The sequence below is a fragment of the Callithrix jacchus genome, chromosome 12 (assembly GCF_049354715.1).
Source record: "Callithrix jacchus isolate 240 chromosome 12, calJac240_pri, whole genome shotgun sequence".
Classification (NCBI taxonomy): Eukaryota; Metazoa; Chordata; class Mammalia; order Primates; family Cebidae; genus Callithrix; species Callithrix jacchus.
The window spans coordinates 60,403,305-60,416,583 of record NC_133513.1 but is presented as its reverse complement, the minus strand read 5'-3'; the positions used below and the strand labels follow the sequence as shown (position 1 = coordinate 60,416,583).

Genomic DNA, 13,279 nt, shown 5'->3' with positions numbered 1-13,279 from the left:
ACACCACTGGCCCAGCTCTGGGACCCCATCCCACTTGCCTTGGAAGATCAAAGCAGGCTACGCATCTGTTTTCAGTGATGACATCTGGCTTCAACAGGTGGTGATTTAGAATCTCAGCACTGGAAGGCCCCCAGGATCTCCATTCTGGCAGTCTCATTTTCCTCATGGAGACCCAGAGAGGAGGAGGGCGTCAATCTGGTGGCTGGGCTGAGACTGGAACCCCAGTGTCCACAGCACCTGGAATTTCACCAGGAGAAAGGGAAAAAGTGGACAAGGAGACTCATCTAAGCAGAGTTTTCCTTCTCCTCCTAGAACAAGCTATGGGTGGAGGAAGGAAAAGACTCTGGAGATTGATGTCTAATGGCTTTGTGGTCCTGCCCATGCCCATGCCTTGGCTGCTTCTCTGAATCTACATGGGGTGCCAGGATATCATGGTGTCTCAGGCAGACCCGCAAGAGGTAGCAGGGCAGTTTCAAGGGCACAAAGGATGCCTGATCGGGGAAACATTTTGCAACATTGATGCAGATGAGAGACCCGACAGAGCAGCTCAAAGAGCCTCAGTCTCAACTTCTTGCCCTGTGACTCCTGCTGTGGTTTGAATGTTTGTCCCTTCTGAAACTCACTTTGAAACTTGATTCCCAGTGTAACAAAATAGAGAGGTGGGGCCTTTAAGAGGTGATTGTGTCATAAAGAACTCTGCCCTCATGAATCCATTCATGGATTAAGGTATTAATGGGTTATCATGGGACTGGGTTAGTCATCAGGAGAGTGGGTCTGTTATAAAAGCCAGTTTGACACACTCTCGCCCTCTCACCACGTGATTCCTTCCACCACGTTATGACACAGCAAGAAGGCCCTCACCAGATGCAGCCCCTTAACCTTGGACTTCCCAGACTTCAGAGCTGTAAGAAATAACTTCCTTTTATTTATAAATTACCCAGTCTCAGACATTCAGCTAAGCAACAGAGAATGGACTAAGACAACTTCCTTCCTCTCACCCTCTCTTTAGCTGTTAAAGCTATTGCTACGCACAGGGAGAGAATGCAAGCTGAGTTTGTTTTTTCTCTGGGGGTGCTGTTTGGAAGTCTGGGGCTGAGGAAGGAGCAGTCATGGCCCCAGCCAGCTCCTGACATATGTCAGGGGGTGGGGGATGATGGGGAAGCTGTGCACCTAGTGTAGCTTTGCACTGCCGTGTCCGTCGAGCCCAGTCTCCCTTACAGAGCATCTGGAAGCCCTTGCAGCAGTCCATTTCCAGATGTTCCAGGTGTAGTCACCGTGGGCAACTCTGAATTCTCCTTCCATCCTCTCATATCTGGTCTCTGATCATTGGTTTCTTCCCCAAGATGTCTTTCCAGGGACTTCCCTGTTCCTTCAGCTCTGCTCGAACTGCTGAAGGGCTTTGGTTTTCTCCCCTTCACCTTGTTTCCCTGTAACACTGCATTCCTCTCCTATCACTCTGATCCCAAAGTCACAGTGAACGAGGTGGGATAGCCTTGATGGAGATGTTAACAGGTCTGTTTCTCCTGAGGATTTTCTCTCCACTCCATTCCAGCCACTGAGCCTGATTAGGAAGAGGGGCAGGACAGATGGTGGGTGGAAACAATGGAGCCTGCCTAGCTTTGTACCCTGCAAACCCCACACCTTGGAAGACATGAGAGGATGTAAGGGCTTATTGGAAATGTGGGAGCAAGATCTGGAATGGCAGCAGGCAGTGAACATCGAGGAGGGGCTTCCCTGGAGAGTTCCAGAAGGCAGCAAGATGCTAAGTGGGAAGGGCTGGGTAGCAAGTACAGGCAGACAGCCTACCTGGCTTCGCATACCAGGTGAGGCCCAGACCTGAGAAATGGGTCCTGGGTCTTGGCACCTTGCAGGGAAGAGGCAGAGGAAGGCAGGCCTGAGGATCACTTGGTGAAGAGCTTCAGGATGCGCCCACTGAGGCATGACCCTGTGGGTCAAATGCTTCAGGGAGATGCCATCACCTCTCAGCACCTGGGGTTATATAAACCCTCGTAAACCAGACTCCTCCTAGGGAAAATTGGGAGGTTGCCCCTAATTCAATGGGATTGTGTCTATTGCCACAGCTGAGTGGGAGGCTCAAGCCAGCCATTAAATTGCTATGGAAAGAGAAATGATTTTGCCTTGCATGGCTGAGCTGCAGCCCGAGCAGGGAACCTGTTGCACTAACACTGACAGGTCCTGGGCAGCGTCTTCTTTGATCCTCACCATTAGCTTCAGGAGCATATGCTGTGATTCTTCCCATTTTACAGACAAGAAAATGAGCCTCAGAGGCACCCAGCAACTTGCCCATGGTTGCAGGGTTGGTGCGAGGAAGCGATTCAGATGCAAGCCCATGTATTTGACTTTCAAGTCCGTGCTCCTCTCTGTCCCTCTCTGTACCATTCCACTTAGAAGGACATGGGGTGAATTTAAACATCTTAGCCACGATGTTGGTGGTTAGTCAGTGGGTCTATGCATGCCTTTGTCAAAAACATATGCTTCAGCCTGTGTTTTCTCTGTACCATCAATGTTTGGATTCTCTAGAAACCCAACCCCAGGGTATCCCTCCCCATCTGTCTTTTTGCCCTCATCACAGGCTTGGGAGCAGATCCACACCACTACAGCTGTGACTTGGAAGGAACACAGCCATCATTAATATCACAACAGTCCCTGCAATTCTATAGCACAGTGTTGATTTCATTGCACCACAGGGTAGCTCTAGGAGGCAGGGCAGGATTCGTGCTCATTTTATAAACAAAAATGCTGTGGTACAGGGCTGGACCTAGGCCCTATGGAGGATAGTAATATGGTTTGGATGTTTGTCCACTCCAAATCTCATGTTGAAATGCGATTCCCAGTGTTGGGGTGGGACTTGGTGGGAGGTGATTGGATCACAGGATGGATTCCTCATAAATGGCTTAGCACCGTCCCCTTAGCACCATCCCCTTGGTGATGGGAGAGTTTTTGCTCTGAGTTTACATGAGATCTGCTTGTTTAAAAGTATGTGGCACCTCCTCTACCTTCTTGCTCCCGCTTCCACCAGGTAAGACATGTCTGCTCCTGTGTCACCTTCCACGGTGAGTAAAAGCTCCCTGAGGCCTCCCCAGAAGCCGAGCAGATGCTGGTACTATGCTTCCTGTACAGCCTGCAGAAACGTAAGCCAATTAAACCTCTTTTCTTTATGAATTACCCAGTTTCAGGTAGTTCTTTACAGCAATGCAAAAATGGCCTAACACAGGAGCTGGAACTCAAAGGCAGATTCTTCTTTTTTCCCCAAAGTCATCTAAAGGTGCAAATCTCCTGTTACATTTCCTTGGACCCCAATTCGGACCTTAAAATAAGAATTTCAGGGAAGAGAGTGCACAGCCCCTGCCTCTTCAGATAAAGTTCTCTTGCTAGATATTTGCAAATTTATTTGAAGTCTTGGAACATTTTATTTAAAAAATCTTTATGCTGTAGGAAAAAAACAATGGATCCAAGGGGAGCGTTATGTCATGTCTACTCTCCATCCTACTCAGAGCCCCAAGGGTGCCGCTGGGCCTGGGTCAAGCACCATGAACCACACTCTCGTTCAGATCCCTGGTCTGCTACTCATCAACAGTGGCCCCAAGAATTTTGGCCAACTTCTCTGTGCCTCAATTTTCTCATCTGTACAATAATACTATCTGCCTCGAAGAATTGCTGTGAGGATCAAATGGGCAAAAATGTCTGTTAAGTACTGAGAATAGTGCCTGGCATATAAGAAGCGCTAAATAAATAAATGTCATTCACTGGGCCACTGTGTCTTGGCTGATTTTTTCTTTTTTTTTTGATAGGGTCTCCCTCTGCTGCCCAGGCTGGAGTGCAGTGACATGATCTTGGCTCAGTGCAGCCTCCACCTCCTGCGTTCAAATGATTCTCATGCCTCAGCCTCCCGAGTAGCTGGGATTATAGGTATGGACCACCATGCCCAGCCAATTTTTCATATTTTCAGTAGAGAAAGGGTTTCACTATGTTGGCCAGGCTGGTTCGGAACTCCTGGCCTCAAGTGATCCAACCACCTCGACCTCCCAAAGTGCTGGAATTATAGGCATGAGCCACTGTGCCCAGCCTTGGCTGATTATTTTTTGAGGACTGAATCCATGTGTTGGCTGATTTAAATGGTTGTCTTGGTTAAAGAAATGATTAAATGGCATCATCCTAATGAATCAGAAAGGAAAACAGTCAAATGAATTGTGAGATTTAATTGGTCTGTTTGGGGTGGATTAAAATAATACTGATCAGATTTGGTGGATGTGGTTGCTTTGCACAGGGTGACCAGCCACCTCTGCAGGCATGGGCAGGCTGGGCTGTGAGCAGATCTGCTTCTGAGCCCCCACCAGGCTTCTGGGAGAAGTTTCCGTGGAGGCAACAGACATCAGATGGAGGCCCCGTCGCCAGCATTTCCTTGGTTGCTCAGGCCCTCTCAGAGCTGCTGTCAGGTCAGATCCTGGAAACTCTGAGTGGTTTCCCAGCTGAGGCCTTTGAGTGCTGCTAATTCATTCTGCCCTGTTTCCTCTGGGGGAGCTGAGCAAAGGGATGGATTAATCACTTTCCTCCTCTCTTCCTCCATGGGGTTCTTCTTAGAAGGGGTGGATTGGTCAGCTCTGGACAGGAAGGGTGGTGAGGGAGGACAAGGCCAACTATTTCACCTCCCACTCTCTTCTCCGAGGGCCCTAAGAAGTGGCTGGGGAGGGGACATCCAGGACCTGCGGTGCTTCCAGGACAGAGGCTTCAGGCTGCCATGGTTGCCCTGGGGTTGGCTGGAGCCAGGACCTCTCCGGAGAGGCACAGAGGGAACTTTAGGGGAAGCCACATTTACATCCAGGTGAAATCTGTTAGGCTGATGGTCAAAGAGGTAGGAAGGAAGCCAGAGAGGAAGTGAGAGATCTAGTTATGTTGCTTACTTCCCTGGTCAGTGGCTTCTATTGCCTTGAGGATAAGGTCTCCAATCTTACAGGCCTGACCTACCTGACCAGGCTGCACACCTGCCTTGATGTGTAAGGGCCCCTGTGCCACAAGCTCAGCTCCATGCCTCTTCTTGATGCTCCTTCTGCCTCGGGCCTTTGCACATTGTTGCTCTTCTCTGACCCTTTACCTGATGCAACTCCTCCTCAAGCTTCAGGCCTTGGGTGAAAGTCACTCTGGGAGAAGCCATCCTTGACATTCCTCCCCAGCCCCGGTCCAGACCAGACGAGTCTATTTGCTCTTCCCCTTACTGCGTATACTCCTTGATGTCTCCTTCAGGGTCTAAGCACAGTTGTAACTCTTAATTTAGTGACCATCATTCCTTTTGTAAGAGGACACTAGCGATGTCTGCCTGATTCATCATGACATTACCAGCCCAAGACAGAGACATAGTAGATATTTTTAAATGTGTGGTAAATGATAGATGGGCATTTTGGCCCACCCATTTTAACAGGTGCGTTGAAGATGGCAGAAGTTACAGGGAAACAGCATATGGCTTCACCTTTGGAAGATCTTTCTAGTACAGTTGGCCAAGAACTAAATGAATGTGTTGCTTTGGGGAGTAGTGAGCTCCCTGTTGCTGGAGGGGTGCAAGCTGAGGCTGAGTGACTGTATGTGGAAATACTTAAGAAAGAATCTGAGCTTCTGGTGAGGAGTGAGCATAGACCCTGGAACAATCTTTCCAACCTTGTGAAAGTGAGATTCTAAGGTGGCAGTGGGGTGATGGGGATGGGCTGGCATGGACTGGTTGCCTACATAAAAGCCCCTGTTTTTCTGTAGCCCAGAGAGGGAGAACTACCTCCTGGTCTCTGGTTTGTTCTTGAGTCACTGCCCAATCAGTAGGAACTTCTAAAGTCAGAGTGGCCAACCCAGTGCCCATACGGGCCAGGCTTGGAACATATATATGTGGGGATACCCAGGTGCCTAAAAATGAGGGTAAAGCATTGTGGCATGGGCACATGGTTATCAGAGAGGCTACAGGGAGTGGTGGGGACTATGGCAAATTAAAGGGTACAGACCCAATTTAAAGTGGTAACTTCAGGCTCTGGAGAGGCATAAACCTGATACTGTCTAGACATTTAGCTTTTTAAAGAGAAGCAGGAAATACGAATTTTTATATAAAATCGATTTTTCTCTTTCTTTCCTCTCTCTTTCCTTCCTTCCTTTCTCTTTCTTTCCTTTCTCTCTCTCTTTCTCCCTTCTTTCTTTCCTTCCTTCCTTCCTTTCTCTCTCTCTTTCTTTCTGCCCTCCTGCCTTCCTACCTTCCTTCTTTTTTTTTTTGTCAGAGTCTTGCTCTGTTGCCCAGGCTACAGTTCAGTAGCACTGTCTTGGCTCACTGCAACCTCTGCGTCCTGGGTTCAAGCGATTCTCCTGCCTCAGCCTTCTGAGTAGCTGGGATTACACGCCACCACGCCCAGCTAATTTTTGCATTTTTAGTAGAGATGGGCTTCACCATGTTGGCCAGGCTGGTCTCGAACTCCTGACCTCAGGTGATCCACCAGCCTTGGCCTTCTGAAGAGCTGGGATTACAGGTATGAGCCTCTGCGCCTGGCCAAAATCTCCTGATTTTCAAGTGTTAGCAACTTGTGAGCCAGACAAAATGCATCTCGAGGCTACATTTGACCCTCTGTTCCGATTCTAAGATCTGGGGATGACCTCTTCTTGTCCCCAAAACAACTGAACTTCTCCACCTTTCCTACCAGATTCCCTTTTCCCCCTGCAGTCCTGAGTCAGACGTCCTAGCTCACTGCTCTGTCTTAAGACCATCTCTTCTCCTTCTGCAGATGGCCTTGAACTGAATAGTGAGGGGCTCTAGCCAGGCCCGCCCCACAGGGCTGATCACCCATCCTCCAGCTGCTGGGACTTTTAGATGCAGATGGCTTACAGCTGCATTCTGTGGAACTGGAGACTGCTTCCCTCTGGGTCACATCTGCTGCCAGAGGTGCCGACAACCAATGACAATCTATTAGGATATGAAGGCCCACCCCGTGCCTCAATTTGGGACAATGCTGAAGGAGCATCTCAGCTGCAGAGCCCCCATAGGATGGCTGAGGCCTCAGATGCAACGTCATCATGGTTCACCTTCTCCCTTTCCCAGTCTGGCCTCGCTTGGCTCCTTCTGCAGGGATCATTTACAGAAGGTGTAAGGAACCAAGTGAGGCAGGACTGGTTCTTCTTCCTACACAAATCTCTGCATCAGTATCTCCAAAGGGCCCCATCTGAAACACCCAGCCTACCCACTCTTCTCAGAGACCGAATTTTTTCTTTTCTTTTTCTTTTTTTCTTTTTTTTTTTTTTTTGTGACGGAGTTTCACTCTTGTTACCCAGGCTGGAGTGCAATGGTGCGATCTCGGCTCACCGCAACCTCCGCCTCCTGGGTTCAGGCAATTCTCCTGCCTCAGCCTCCCGAGTAGCTGGGATTACAGGCACGCACCACCGTGCCCAGCTAATTTTTTGTATTTTTTAGTAGATACGGGGTTTCACCATGTTGACCAGGATGGTCTCGATCTGTTGACCTTGTGATCCACCTGCCTCGGCCTCCCAAAGTGCTGGGATTACAGGCTTGAGCCACCGCTTCCAACCCGAATTTTTTCTTACCAAAACTTCTTTCAGGAGAGGCTCTGATAAGCTGGTTCACATGGAGGTATCCATGGTTGATAACAGCTCAATGGATTTATTTTTCCAGAGTCATCTGCTATTTATGAGAATCTTAAGTCAAAGAGTGAATGAACTTTCTAGGTAATGAGGTAAGATTGGGGCATTTCTGATTTATCAGTGAATTAGGGACTGCGCCACACCAACAGTGTAAAGTAAGACGGGGTGATTCTAAGCCTCGTAAATGTTAATTGAGACATGCTAGACTGGCTCTTGAGATCTGCCATGTTGTGGCTTTTAAAGAGAGAATCAGCAAGGTGTGACAAATAGGGACCCAGCTAGCTCTGTGACTTTTCCTCTCTGGAGCTCAGTTTCATCAACTGATTAATGGTAATGCTCATTATAAAACTGTATCCACACATGAGCTTAATTAAGAAGAAGATATTAATATACACATTTTCGTACACACAGAAAAGTTAGATGTAAATGCCCTGGAATGGAGACTCCCAAACTTCCTCTTTTTATACTGCCCTTAGTGTCACAGTAATTTTTTTTATTATTTATGTGCCCCCAAGACAAAAAGAAATACCAAAGAGATCCATTGATTGAGTAGTTAGGTCTAAATAAATCAATGTGTATATCTGTCCTAATAGCTTGGTAGCCATTTAAAAGCATACACATAAAGGAAAAGATACTTTTATTCCATTCTTAACCACAGTTATTTACTAATGGGATGTATACTATGTTGGATGCTGCACAGCTTCTCACGCCTTGGGATTATATTGGACGCCATCACCTCATTTCCTCATCCGCAATGATTTGCACATGGTATTTGCTTTTTATCACAGCAACCACCAAAACACTTCGCAAAGATCTGACGTCACTGAAAGGAATGCATTGGGCCCTAATGCTGAAATTATAGTGCGTGGAGCATCCGGCAGCTGTCACTGCGTTTCCCACAAAATTGAAAATATCCCTGCCGCCACTCTGTGAATTGGCGATGGTGCCCCTGGGGGCCTCGGTGCACAGTTTGGGACCCATGTCCTCAGGTATTCAGAGAGTAAACTTTTAGATAATCTTTACTTCTTTCTACTCTTTTCCCATCCCTTACATAACAAGCATCTAATAATACTTAAATAAGAGCCAAATCAGAGAGATGGTTGTACAACGTTGTGGATGTATTTTAATGTTGCTAATGATAAATTTTGTCATGTGTCTTCTACCACAAAAAACTTTTTAAAAATCAGTGAAAAATGTAAGATTATACACACACACACACACACACACACACATCCAACTTCCCTGAGGGGTTCAGAATTATATATATATATAAAGGATTATATATATATATAAACTCCTTTATATATATATATAATTCTGAACCCCTCAGGGAAGTTGGATGGATGAGGCAAGGGCAGGATCTGTGAGCTGAGATGCTGTTGGGAGTCTCAGCAGCCAAGGCTCTCGGCCTTGCATCCATCCAAATTTGTACCCACCCAGCCCTGCACCCACCCACCCAGCCATCCATGCCAACCCGCTGCCTGCTTCCCAGGGAAACGCACCTGCACCAGAGCATTTAACTCACCACTCTCACATGCCACCTCTCCCTGGAAGAAAGGCCTGTTTGCCGTTCTGCTGGCTGGCTTCCGTGTTGGTGCAGCTGGAAAAACCAGGCTCTGGGAACCCAGCAGACATGCTGTCAGGAGAACTTCCTTTGCAGTGGGAGGTGAGCCGAGGCAGCAGGAGACCACCGCTTTGAGTTATATCCCCTGACTCAACAGTGAGCACAGGGAATCTCAAATGTGATGTTTCTCTTATCGGTGCTATGCCTGTCCTTTCGGCCAGGTGGATCAAGTCATTTGCTGCTCTAGCTGCCACGTAAATGTGCAGAAAGATGGAGCTGCAATTCTGTGTGTGGTTGCATGTATACATGCTCGTGCCTTTGAGAACACAAGGCCATACTCTGTCCTTTGCTGAACCTCCAAGGGTAGCATCTTCTGCTAGCCCCATTTTACAGATAGGAAAATGATGGCCCATAGGGCCTCTAGAAATTGCTGAAAGGCCACCCAACTCATGGACTGAGCAGACATTGCTGGAAGCCCAGGTAGAAGCACAGTAAAGAAAAAATGCAAAGAACGAGATTATGATCTTAGCACTGGACCACCTGCTTCTTGGATGTGCCTCTTTATAGTCTGGGACAGGTCCCTTCCATCCTTCCTTCTCTGGGAGGAAGAGTGAGCCAGGACTCCCTGGTTGGCCTGAGGAGAACACTGGAAGGCATTCGTGTTGCCACCAGTGGGCAGCAGGAGCCAGGGGTGGAAAAGCACCTGGTGGGGAGTAGGGAGATGTGGGCTCCAGTCCTAGCTTGGGAAATGAGGTCAGTGTTCTCAGCTAGAGATTTTGCAGCAAGGAACTCTTTTTTTTTTTTAAGTTATTTTCCCCATGTAGCACATAGATAAATTTTTTTTTTTGTTGAAAACTAAATTTGCATTGTCCAAGAAATAGTTACAATGTTGTGTGCTCTGGAGCGAGCACACCTGGCTTGTAACTGAGGCTCTGCCTTTCACTGTGACACTGGGTGAGTTACTCTAACATATTGCAGCTTCAGCATCTGCAAAATAGGGATCGCCTGACTTCTTAGAGCATAGACTCAGGAAGGCAGGTGCACTAAGAGGCTCAGTCTCATTCAATCCTAATTGCAGTGGTTCTCAAACTTTTAGTCTCAGCACACCTTCATATTCTTAAAAATTGAGGCTGGGTGCACTGGCTAACACCTGTAATCCCAGCACTTTGGGAGGTCGAGGTAGGCAGATCACAAAATCAAGAGATCAAGACCATCCTGGCCAACATGGTGAAACCCTATCTCTACTAAAAATACAAAAAATTAGCTGGGTGTGGTGATGCATGCCTGTAGTCTCACCTACTCAGGAGGCAGAGGCAGGAGAATTGCTTGAATCTGGGAGGTGGAGGTTGCAGTGAGCCAAGATCATGCCACTACGTTCAAGCCTGGTGATAGAGTGAGACTGTCTCTACAAGGAAAAAAAAAAAGGTGAGACGATCCAAGATGGTCAAATAGGAACAGCTCTGAGAACTGCAGTTCCCAGTAAGAACACAGAGGTTGCCGCAGGTGATCCCCAGGCAAGCAGGGTCTAGCATGGACCTCTGGCAGTCCTACAGCAAAGGGGCCTGACTGATAGAAGGAAAACTGAAAAACAGAAAGAAATAACTTCATCAGCAATAAAAAGGACATCTATTCAGAGACCCCGTCTGAAAGTCACCAACTACAAAGACCACAGGTAGATAAATCCACAAAGATGGGAAGAAACCAGTGCAAAAAGGATGTAAACACCCAAAACCAGAATGCCTCTCCTCCTCCAAGGGATCATAGCTCCTCACCAGCGAGGGAACAAGGATGGATGGAGAATGAATGTGATGAATTGACTGAAACAGGCTTCAGAAGGTGGGTAATAACAAACTTCTCTGAGCTAAAAGAACATGTTCTAACCCAATGTAAAGAAACTAAGAACCTTGAAAAAAGGTTTGACAAAATGCTAATGAGAATAAACAGCTTAGAGAAGAATATAAATAACTTAATGGAGCTGAAAAACACAACATGAGAACTTCACAAAGCATACACAAGTTTCAATAGCTAAATCTACCAAGCAGAAGAAAGGATATCAGAGATTGAAGGTCAACTGAATGAAATAAAATGAGAAGGCAAGATTAGAGAAAAAAGAGCAAACAGCATTGAACAAAGCCTCCAACAAATATGGGATTATGTGAAAAGACCTAATCTACATTTAATAGGTTATCTGAATGTGACGGAGAGAATGAATCCAAGCTGGATAACACTCTTCAGGATATTATCCAGGAGAACCTCCTCAACCTAGCAAGCCCAACCACCATTCAAGTCCAAGAAATACAGAGAACACCACAGAGATATTCCTCAAGAAGAGCAACCCCAAGGCACATAATTGTCAGATTCACCAGGGTTGAAATGAAGGAGAAAATGCTAAGGGCAGCCAGAGAGAAAGATTGGGTTACCCACAAAGGGAAGCCCATCACACTCACAGCAGATCTCTCGGCAGAAACCCTACAGACCAGAAGAGAGTGGGAGCCAATATTCAACATCCTTAAAGAAAAAAACTTTCAACCTAGAATTTCATATCTAGCCAAACTAAGCTTCATAAGGGAAGGAGAAATAAAATCCTTTATGGTCAAGCAATTGCTCAGAGATTTCATCACCACCAGGCCTCCTGCCTTACAAGAGCTCCTGAAAGAAGCACTAAACATAAAAAGGAACAACCAGTACCAGCCACTCCAGAAATGTACCAAATGGTAAAGAGCATCAACACAAGGAAGAAACTGTGTCAACTAATGGGCAAAACAGCCAGCTAGCATCAAAATGGCAGATCAAATTTATACATAACAATATTAACCTTAAATGTAAATGGGCTGAATGCCCTAATCAAAAGACACAGACAGGCAATTTGGATAAAAAGTCAAAACCCATCAATGTTCTGTATTCAGGAAACCCATCTCACATACAAGGATACACATAGACTCAAAATAAAGGGATAGAGGAAGATTTACCAAGCAAATGGAGAGCAAAAAAAAAAAAAAAAAAAAAAAAAGCAGGAGTTGCAATCCTAGTCTCTGATAAAATAGATTTTAAGCCAACAAAGATCAAGAGACAAAGAAAGACATTACATAACGGTAAAAGGGTCAATGCAACAAGAAGAGCCAACAATTCTAAATACATATGCACCCAATACAGGAGCACCCAGATACATAAAGCAAGTTCTTAATGACCTACAAAGAGACTTAGACTCCCACACAACAATAGTGGGAGACTTTAATACTCCATTGTCAATATTAAACAGATCAACAAGACAGAAAATTAACAAGGATATCCAGGACTTGAACTCAGATCTGGACCACGCAAACCTAATAGACATCTACAGAACTCTCCACCCCAAATCCACAGAATATACATTCCTCTCAGCACCACATCACACCTATTCTAAAATTGACCACATAATTGGAAGTAAATAACTCCTCAGCAAATGCAAAAGAATGGAAATCATAACAATCTCTCAGACCACAGTGCAATCAAATTAGAACTCAGGATTAAGAAATTAACTCAGAACTGCACAACCTCATGGAAACTGAACAACTGGCTCTTGAATGTTGATTGGATAAACAATGAAATGAAGGCAGAAATAAAGATGTTCTTCGAAACCAATGAGAATGAAGACACAATGTACCAGAATCTCTGGGACATGTTTAAAGCAGTGTCTATAGGAAAATTTATAGCAATAAATGCCTACATGAGAAGCAAGGAAATATCTAAAATCAACACCCTATCATCAAAATTGAAAGAGCTGGAGGAGCAAGAGCAAAAAAAGAAAAAACTCAAAAGCTAGCAGAAGACGGGAAATAACCAAGATCAGAGAAGAACTGGAGATAGAGACACAAAAAACCCTTCAAAAAATCAATACATTCAGGAGCTGTTTTTTTAAAGATCAACAAAATAGACAGACCACTAGCCAGATTAATAACAAAGAAAACAGAGAATAATCAAAGAGATGCAAGAAAACATGATAAAGGTGATATCACCACAGATTCCACAGAAATACAAACTACCATCAGAGATTACTACAAACAACTCTATGTACATAAACCAGTAAACCTGAAAGAA

The 13,279-nt window shown here is 45.9% G+C and overlaps 1 long non-coding RNA gene across 2 annotated transcripts; it reads left to right on the top strand.

Annotated features, from left to right (window-relative positions):
• The first annotated feature begins 807 nt into the window (after nt 1–807).
• On the top strand, nt 808–8,281 carry LOC118146309 (uncharacterized). 2 transcript variants are annotated; one of them, XR_008475504.2, is made up of 5 exons: nt 808–904; nt 3,041–3,152; nt 3,813–3,930; nt 4,289–4,457; nt 6,768–8,281. It is a non-coding gene; the product is annotated as an uncharacterized LOC118146309 (long non-coding RNA). The 2 variants fall into 2 exon arrangements; XR_013524391.1 differs by having other exon boundaries at nt 4,289–8,281.
• Nucleotides 8,282–13,279: the final 4,998 nt, after the last annotated feature.